At 41.3% G+C, this 10,233-nt stretch overlaps 1 pseudogene; it reads left to right on the top strand.

Moving 5' to 3' along the window:
* Positions 1-4,758: 4,758 nt before the first annotated feature.
* On the top strand, positions 4,759-9,835 carry LOC142518608 (uncharacterized; annotated as a pseudogene).
* The last annotated feature ends 398 nt before the right edge of the window (positions 9,836-10,233 follow it).

Raw genomic sequence — 10,233 nt, 5'->3', positions numbered from 1 at the left:
TATTTCCCTAAGAAGGATGAACAAGCTAGTGGGAGTAGGCATGTTCGATATGTCTGATATTAATGCTCTCACGACTTGTGAATCCTGTCAAAAAGGAAAGATGACCAAAATTCCCTTTAAGGGCCATGTGGAGCGAGCCAAAGGGTTATTGGATTTGATCCATACCGATGTGTGCGGTCCGCTTAGCATCACCACTAAGCATGGACATGCCTACTTCATCACCTTTATCGATGACTTTTTGAGGTATGGGTATGTGTATTTGATGAAATACAAGTCAGAAGCCTTTGAAAGGTTCAAAGAATTCATAAGTGAAGTAGAGAAACAGATGGGACGAAGCATCAAGACACTTCGATCGGATCAAGGTGGTGAGTACTTGAGTGCCGAGTTCCAAGAGTATCTTAGGGAGAATGAGATTCTCTCGCAGTGGACTCCGCCTGCTACACCACAGTTGAATGGTGTTTCGGAGCGTCGTAACAGAACTTTGATGGACATGGTTCGGTCTATGATGGGGTTCACGGAGTTGTCGCCATCCTTTTGGGGATATGCGCTTGAGACAGCGGCACTGTTATTGAATATGTCCAATCAAAGGCAGTTGATAAGACATCATATGAGATATGGATGGGTAAGCCTCCCAAGTATTCTTATCTTAGAATATGGGGGTGCCCTGCTTATGTGAAGCAGGTAGTGGAGATACTTTGTGGGATATCCCAAGAATTCGGTTGGATATTATTTCTATCATCCCCAAGAAACAAAGGTGTTTGTTTCTAGGAATGCAACCTTTTTGGAAAAGGAATTTCTATTGGATAGAAAAGGAGAGATGATAGAACTCGAAGAGGTTCGAGAATCACCCACAATTATAGAACCCACACCCGAAGAGCCAATAGAGGAGATAGAAGCTCCTAGAAGATCCGAGAGAGTCTCGAGACCACCTATGTGGTATGGTCTGCTTCTTGAAGAGGGCCATGATGAGCCTAACCATGGATGTGATCCAAGGACCTTCAAGGAAGCATTATCTGATGCCGATTCATCCAAGTGGCTTGAAGCAATGGAATCTGAGATGAATTCCATGCATTCGAACCAAGTGTGGAATCTCGTGGATCCACCTGAGGGAATTGTTCCCATAGTGTGTAAATGGATTTACAAGAGGAAACTTGGGGCGGATGGGAAGGTATTGACCTTCAAGGTGCGATTGGTAGCAAAAGGATATACTCAAAGACAAGGAGTTGACTTTGAGGAAACCTTTTCTCCAGTTGCAATGTTCAAGTCCATAAGGATACTGCTAGCCATAGCTGCATGGTGTGACTATGAGATATGGCAGATGGATGTCAAGACAGCCTTTCTTAATGGGGATATTAAGGAAGATATTTACATGTCTCAACCTGAAGGGTTTACATCTGTCAGAAGTGAGCATATGGTATGCAAACTTCAGAGATCTATTTATGGTTTAAAACTGGCATCTAGGAGTTGGAACCTTAGATTCGATAGTACCAAAGAGTTTGGTTTTACTAAGAATCCCGATGAACCCTGTGTGTATAAAAAGGTCAGTGGGAGTGCTGTGACATTCCTAGTGCTTTATGTTGATGACATTCTACTCATTGGGAATGATGTAATAATGTTGCAATCAACTAAAATATGGTTAGCGAGTAAGTTCTCGATGCAGGACTTGGGTAAAGCATCTTTTGTATTGGGAATACAGATCTATAGAGATAGATCGAGAAGATTGCTTGGCCTCACCCAGTCCACATACATTGATACCATCGTGAAGCGTTCTCGATGGATGAGTCCAAGAGAGGACATCTACCAATGTGTCATGGCGTGTCCCTATTCAAGTCTCTGTCTCCCAAGATTGATGCAGAGATAGCGGCGATGACACGCATTCCGTATGCATTTGCAATTGGTAGCAGCATGTATGGGATGATATCTACACGTCCTGACGTGGCTTTCGCACTAAGTGTAGTGAGTAGATATCAGTAGAACCCTGGTCTTCCACATTGGAAAGCTGTGAAAGACATCCTCAAGTATTTGGGAAGGACCAATGAATTGTTCTTGGTCTATGGGGGTGGGGAACTGAAATTGGAAGGCTATACCTACTCTAGCTTCCAAAGCGATATCGATGACTCGAAGTCAACCTCTAGGTTCGTATTCATGCTCAATGGTGTTGCTGTCTCTTGGAAGAGTTCCATGCAAGATAGTACTGCGGATTCCACCACTGAGGCCGAATACAATGCTGCATCTGACTGTTTGGATAAGGAATTTCGTCCAAGAGTTGGACGTCGTTCCATGGAGTTGCTCCGGTCCCGGTGTTGTGTGACAACACGGGAGCTATAGCTCAAGCAAAGGAGCCGAGAGATTGTGGAAAGAGGAGAAGTCTCGATTGACAAAGTCGGCTCCGCAGATAATGTTGCTGATCCAGTAACTAAGCCTTTACCTGGACCATTATTCGAGAAGCATCGCGAAACGATGGGTTTGAAGCATATGGGTAGTTGGCTCTAGTGCAAGTGGGAGATTGTTAGAGTAGATGCCTTTCGAGCCAAGTGTTGGCTGAGTGTTCACAATGAAACTCTATGTATAAACAATCTTTATTTTAATAATATTTGAATTTATTGTTTTTGCACATCTTTATCCGTATACCTATGCTAGTTGCATAGATAAAGTCCTTGAATATACAAACAGTAGAAAGAATATGAGATGCTCATATGATGAGTATAATGAAATTCATATTTGGAATACTGTATATTCTAAACAGTTCCTAGTCGATTCAGCCGCCGCTTAGAAGGATATAGGCCGCTCGAGTTTGAGACTAGTATCTGCGATGTGAGTACCATGTTTCATTGGTAGGGGACATTGTGATGTCCGAGCATGCAGATAGGTGCTCCCGGTAGAGTGCACTGAACAACCCTCCATAAAGAACATTCCAAGTGGTTCTCAATTATCGAGTGGAAACGTCCTAGTTTATGGTTGTACACCATTAGTCCTTATGACCCGGGACAACATTGAGACTCTATGTGTTAGCATTACACTTTGACTTGTTTACCGACTCTCATGGGGTCATCAGGTGGCAAGGTTGGGTGTTTTGTCGAAACATATAGGAGTCGATGCATTGTAGTCGGGGATTCACCGCTTAGCTTCGGGTAAGGATATCCTATGTGATCTCATGTATATGTAGAATGAAATCTCTGATTAGAGTATGGTGGTAATTAAGAAAGGGGTTTCATACATTACACCCTCGATGCAACTACGACATGACACATAATATCGATTCATTGACAACTCTCGATATACCAATGGTTGTCGAATCGGTCGGGATATATGAGTTGAAGGGACCGTACTGTAAGCTAACCATAATTGAATGGTTCTTGCAGGCACTATCATTTGATACCTAGGGAATCATGTAAGCGATGCTGCTAGGCGTTTAACATTATTGGTTGGGTACTATCAGACTTGAGTTCTGACGTTCTTATTATCAAGGAGTTGATAAGAAAGAATGGAGCAATTGGGGTATGCTCGTATAAGGACATGTTTAGTCCGAATCACATGGAGATATGAACCCACGGCTAGTTGTATCAATGAACCATTGAGGGTCACACAAGTGCTAACTTTTTAGATCCCGTTGAGAAGTATAATAGTTCAATGTGTTGAACGGCTTATAAATGAGTTTATAAGCATAACTAAAATAGAAGTATGACTTCTATAAGGAGAATGTAACTTTTAATTTGAGGAAGTGTTCCTAAATTAAAAGTTGGCCAAACAAATAATGTATTTGAAAATTGTGATTTTCATAAACATTATTATGGAATAAATTAAATTAATTCAAGTGTTGAATTAATTAAACACTAGTAGGCCTAGTAGAATCCAAATAATTAAATTAATTCAATTGTTGAATTAATTAAACAAAATTGGGCCTTGTAGAGCCCAATTAGAAATAATTATTAAACTAGTGAATTGAGTAATATCAAGTAAAGTTTAAATGGACTCAAATGTGTTTGAGACATTTAAATAAAAGTTCATGGGCCTTGTAATAGTTACAAGCCCAAATAGAATTACATGCATGGGAGATGAAAGGTTGGGAGACAACTTTTTCAATGTCCAAGGCATGACATGCTTTTGGGACACCACAACCATTTTGCAAAACCAAGAAAAGTCTCCCCTTCTCTCCTTGGATATGGCTTGGACGAAATTTGAGCTCATTTTCTCCACCATTTTTGCTTCTTCACTTGTTGATGAAAGCACACACTTCTCAAAGAAAAATGCTCTAATTTTTGTAGTACAAAATTAGAGTGGATCTACCTTGTTAGTGGTGCACCTAATTTGAATAAAGGAGTCCAAAAGAAAGGTGAAGCTTGTAGATTGTCATCCTTGAAGAGCTTAGTTGTTTATCAACTAAGTTGGAGCCATTACATCAATCTCAAGAGATTGATAGGTAAAAATCTCTAACACCCTATGCATGACATTTTGTGTTTTGTATTTGCTACACACTATAGTTGAGGTGTTCGGTTTTCTTTCAAAATTATATTTTGAAACTTCCGTTGCGCAACCAGAACCTTAATCGATCCCCTTTCATAAACTTGAGGTTAGTACTAGTGGGAGTAAATCTAAACCTAAAGATGTGGGTAGAGGAGAAGATGAGGAGTATGATTTGGGAGGAGATGAGGAGAGCCAAAATGAGAATTGGGGTAGGAATGGAAGAGGTAGAGGATTTGGGAGAGGAAGAAGAGAAGCTGTAAGGGTAGATATGATGGGAATAGGGAGGATGGAAATATGGGTAATATTAAGATGAAAATTCCTTCGTTCCATGGGAAATCCGACCCGGAGACGTACTTAGAATGGGAAAAGAGGGTAGAGTTTGTATTTGAGTGTCACCACTACTCCGAACCAAAGAAGGTGAGGTTGGCGGTGGTGGAATTCTTAGACTATGCTCTCATTTGGTGGGATCAACTAGTGACCACTAGGAGAAGGTATAATGAGAGACCCATTGAATCTTTGGATGAGATGAAGACGGTCATGAGGAAGAGGTTTGTGCCCAATCACTATTATAAGGAGATGTTTAAGAGGCTACAAACTTTGAGACAAGGGTTGAAGAGTGTGGAGGACTACTATAAGGAGATGGAAGTAGTCATGATTATGGCAAATATTGAGGAAGATAGTGAGGCGAAGATGGCTCGTTTTCTTTGTGGTTTGAACAGGGAAATACATGATCAAGTGGAGCTTAGGCACTACTTGGATCTAGACGAAATGGTTCAAATGGCCATAAAGGTGGAGCAGCAACTCAAGAGGCAAGGAGTTGGCCGCACTAATCAAGCAGGGGGTCCATCATCTTCTTGGCGATCAAATGCGGTGAAACGTGAGGAGAATAAGGTGGTGACCATGCCCAAGGCTGAGACCAAACAAGAGGCGCCTAAACCAGGAGTGCAAGGTAAATCTGAAACTTCTCTTACTCGAGCTAGAGATACTAGATATTTTAGGTGTCAAGGGTTGGGTCATATTGCTAGTGAATGTCCTAATAAAAGGGTGATGATTTTAAATGATTATGGTGAGTATGAGTCGCATAGTGAGGGTGATGATGATGATGAGATGCCTGCGTTGGAGGATGTTTTAGGTGAAGAACTAGTGACTAGGCGAATCATGAGTGCCCAAGTCAAGGAGGAGGATACTAACCAAAGGGAGAACTTGTTCCACACTAGGTGTTTTGTAAATCAAAAGGTTTGCAATCTAATCATAGATGGGGGGAGTTGTACCAATGTGGCTAGCAGTGAGATGGTGGAAAAATTGGGTTTACCTACATTGAAGCATCCTCAACCATATAGGCTTCAATGGTTGAACGATTGTGCGGAGGTGAAGGTGAACAAAAAAGTGTTGGTTTCCTTTTCTATTGGGAAGTATGTGGATGAGGTCTTGTGTGATGTGGTGCCTATGCATGCGTGTCATATCTTGTTGGGTAGGCCGTGGCAATATGATAGGCGGGTGACACATGATGGGTTCAAGAATAAGTACTCTTTTGTATTGAAGAAGGAGTCCATTGTATTACTTCCATTGTCCCCAAAACAAGTGTTGGAGGACCAATTAAAAAGGAAAAAGAGAGACGAGGCCGAAAAAAGGAGTGAACAAAAAAGTGAGGTGGCCTTTGAAAATAAAAATGAAATGGCTGGAAAAAAGAGTGATAAAAAGAGTGAGATAGCCATACAAAAGAAAAATGAGAGGAAAGAAATTGAGAGAAAAGAAAATGAGAGGAAAGAGGCCAAAAAGAAAACATATATGGCCCAAAAAGGTGAGTTGAAACATTTAATGCACACACATGAACCACTTGTGTTGATTCTTTACAAGGAGATTCTCCTTAACACAAGTGATATAGCCGGGTCCCTTCCGAGCATTGTTGTCTCACTTTTGCAGGAGTTCGATGATATATTTCTGGAGGAGCTACCTCAAGGACTACCATCATTAGGGCGATTGAGCACCAGATTGATTTGATACCCGGGAGTGCATTGCCGAATCGTCCAGCTTATAGGAGCAATCCGGAGGAGACTAAGGAGCTTCAACGACAAGTAAGTGAGTTTTTAGATAGAGATTTCGTGCGTGAGTCCATGTCACCTTGTGTTGTACCTGTTTTATTTGTTCCTAAGAAGGATGGATCATGGCGTATGTGTGTAGATTGTGGGGCAATAATTAACATAACCATTAAGTATAGGCATCCCATACCTAGACTAGATGATATGTTAGATGAGTTGCATGGTGCATGTATTTTTAGCAAGATTGATTTAAAGAGTGGCTATCATCAAATTAGGATGAGGGAAGGTGACGAGTGGAAAACTGCATTTAAAACCAAATATGGGTTATATGATTGGATGGTCATGCCTTTTGGCTTAACTAACGCTCCTAGCACCTTTATGAGGTTAATGAACCATGTCTTGCGTGCATACATAGGGAAGTTTGTTGTTGTTTACTTTGATGATATTATAGTATATAGCAAAGACTTGGATGTGCATATTGGTGACTTGAAACTTGTGCTAATCACACTAAGGGCTGAAAATCTATATGCTAACTTGAAGAAATGTGATTTTTGTACAAGCAAACTTGTCTTTCTTGGTTTTGTGGTAAGCTCACAGGGGATACAAGTGGATGAAGACAAGGTAAGTGCTATTCGGGATTGGCCATCGCCTACTAATGTTGGTCAAGTCCGAAGTTTTCATGGACTTGCAAGCTTCTATAGGAGGTTTGTTAAGGATTTTAGCACACTGACAGCACCGATGACGGCGGTAATCAAGAAGAACGTTCCATTCCATTGGGGCGAAGAGCAAGAGAAGTCTTTTAATCTTATTAAGCAAAAATTAATTAATGCTCCTTTACTTGTTTTACCTGATTTTGCTAACACCTTTGAAATTGAATGTGATGCCTCAGGTGTAGGTATTGGTGGAGTCTTGATGCAAGGAGGTCGACCGGTGGCGTACTTCAGCGAGAAACTCAATGGAGCCGCCCTAAACTATCCCACGTATGATAAGGAGTTCTACGCACTTGTGAGGACTCTAGGAACGTGGCAGCACTACTTGAGGCCTAAGGAATTTGTGATTCATATGGATCATGAATCTCTAAAGTACCTTAAGGGGCAACAAAAGCTGAACAAGCGGCATGCCAAGTGGGTGGCATTCATAGAAACATTCCCATACATAATCAAGTACAAACAAGGTAAGGAAAATGTAGTGGCCGACGCACTATCACGGAGGTACATACTGATCTCTACCTTGGAATCTAAAATCTTGGGATTTGATCATGTGAAAGAGTTGTATGTGCTGGATGATGAATTTAAGAGTGTGTTTGAAACTTGTAAGCATGGTCCACATGAGAGATTTTATTTGCATAACGGTTTCTTGTTTAGAGAAGATAGATTGTGCATCCCTAAATCATCCATTCGTGAGTTACTTGTTAGGGAAGCACATGGGGGTGGATTAATGGGGCATTTTGGTGTGGCCAAGACTTTAAGCGCATTGCATGAACATTTCTATTGGCCACATATGAAGCGTGATGTTGAGCATGTGTGTGAAAAGTGCATAACTTGTAGACAAGCTAAATCTAAAACACAACCACATGGATTGTATATACCACTTCCCGTCTCTAGTGAACCTTGGGTTGATATTTCTATGGGCTTTGTTTTGGGGTTGCTTAGGACAAAGAAGGGGAGGGATTCTATATTTGTTATTGTGGATATATTTTCTAAGATGGAACATTTTATAGGTTGTCATAAAACTGATGATGCTTCTCACATTGCGGAATTGTTCTTTAGAGAAGTCGTTAGGTTGCATGGTATGCCTAGGACTATTGTTTCTGACCGTGATGTTAATTTCTTGAGTTACTTTTGGAAAACGTTGTGGGCTAAACTTGGCACAACATTGTTGTTTTCTACCACTTGTCATCCTCAAACGGATGGACAAACTGAGGTTGTTAATAGAACGTTAGGAACACTTTTGCGTGCTATACTTAAAAAGAACTTAAAGAATTGGGAAGATTGTTTGCCATTTGTTGAGTTTGCGTATAATCGTTGCATGCATTCAACCACAAATTATTCGCCATTTGAGATTATTTATGGTTTTAATCCTTTGACTCCGTTGGATTTGATGTCTTTACCTGTGAGTGAAAGGTTAAACATGGATGGTAAGAAGAAGACTGAATTTGTTATGAGTTTGCATGAAAAGGTCAAGGCCAACATTGAGAACAGAATTTAGCAATATGCCAAGCAAGCCAACAAAGGGAAGAAGAAGGTTATATTTGAGAAGGGAGATTGGGTGTGGCTACACTTGAGGAAGGAGAGGTTCCCCGAGAAGCGACGTTCAAAGCTATTACCTAGGGGCGATGGACCAATTCAAGTCCTTGAAAGAATCAATGACAATGCCTACAAACTCGATCGACCAGGTGAGTATAACGTGAGTTCAACTTTTAATGTTAGTGACTTGTCGTTGTTTGATGTAGGTGATGAGCTAGATTTGAGGACAAATCCTTTTCAAGAAGGGGAGGATGATGCGAACACGGAAGGTCAAGCCCCAAGGAAAGCATGGGACCCTATAGAGTTGCCGGAGAGACCAATTAAGAGGGGACGATTGAAGAAGTTCAAGGAAGCGTTGCATGGGCTTATGAGCAAGGAAGAAGGACTTACAAGCGAGGTGCAAAGTGCTGGAGGGTTCGTGATGCATGGGAGTAAGTTTGGGAGCCAAAGGAACATTATTCAAGTGATAAATGAAGAGGAGTCCAGAAGCATCGGCGCCCGAGCGGCCAAATATTACCGCCCGAGCGCCACACTTACTGTCCAAGAAGAAAAATTTCAGAACGCCTCGCGCCCGAGCGGTCATATTCTACCGCCTGAGCGCGAATAGTACAGAACCTTCGGCGCTCGAGTGGCCATATCCTACCGCCCGAGCGCGAGTCAGTTGCGAGAAAATCTTCAGTTTCCTAGTTTAGAGTTTTGATTATTTTGGTAATTAGATATCATATCTTTGATTATGTAAACAACATAGGGACGAAATTTTGAACACAATTCAGATATCATTATTGAGTTTATCAAACTTTTGAGAATTTTCTCTCATGCTTTTCAAGGCTTTTGCTTTGTAATCAAAATCAAACTTATCAAAGTTTTAATTTGTGGCGTTTGTCAGTTGATTTCATACGGATTGTCAAGCACAGGTTCTTTGAAGGTTCGTCTGTTTTTCAATTGTTTAATCGTGAATATTTGTTGCTAAGTTTTATAACTTAGAGGTGAATATCACAAATCCATACTTGATTCAAAAGATCGGGACAACAACGATTCCTTGTTCGTTCTTGAATTGAGGGCGCGATTCATATTTAATCGTGTTTGCTTTTCTTCGTACGAGGATTCACATCATGCTCTAGAGGGCATGGCACGTTTCTTTGAGCAGCAGTTTCAGCAGGCTCCGAGGCCACAACACTAAGTGTATGATCAGTTCCAGAGGCTGGGTCTGAAGGAATTTTCTGGCACCACCGACCCATTTGATGCTGAGGCTTGGATTTGATCTCTTGAGGTGCATTTTTGTTATCTGAATATAGGAAATGATGACCGATGCTATGATGCGAGACGACGCTTCTCTTTGGTGGGAAGGAGCTGAGCATGGAGTTTATCTAGCCACCATCACTGGGTGCAATTCAAGAACATTTTCTACAAGAAGTATTTTACTGCAGACGCTCGATGTGTTGAGACCCATGTGCGAGGCCATGCAGCCCACCAAAGACTCCATC

The sequence above is a fragment of the Primulina tabacum genome, chromosome 1 (assembly GCF_025594145.1).
Source record: "Primulina tabacum isolate GXHZ01 chromosome 1, ASM2559414v2, whole genome shotgun sequence".
Lineage (NCBI taxonomy): Eukaryota > Viridiplantae > Streptophyta > Magnoliopsida > Lamiales > Gesneriaceae > Primulina > Primulina tabacum.
The sequence above is the reverse complement of the archived record's forward strand: the minus strand, read 5'-3'. Positions and strand labels throughout refer to the sequence as shown.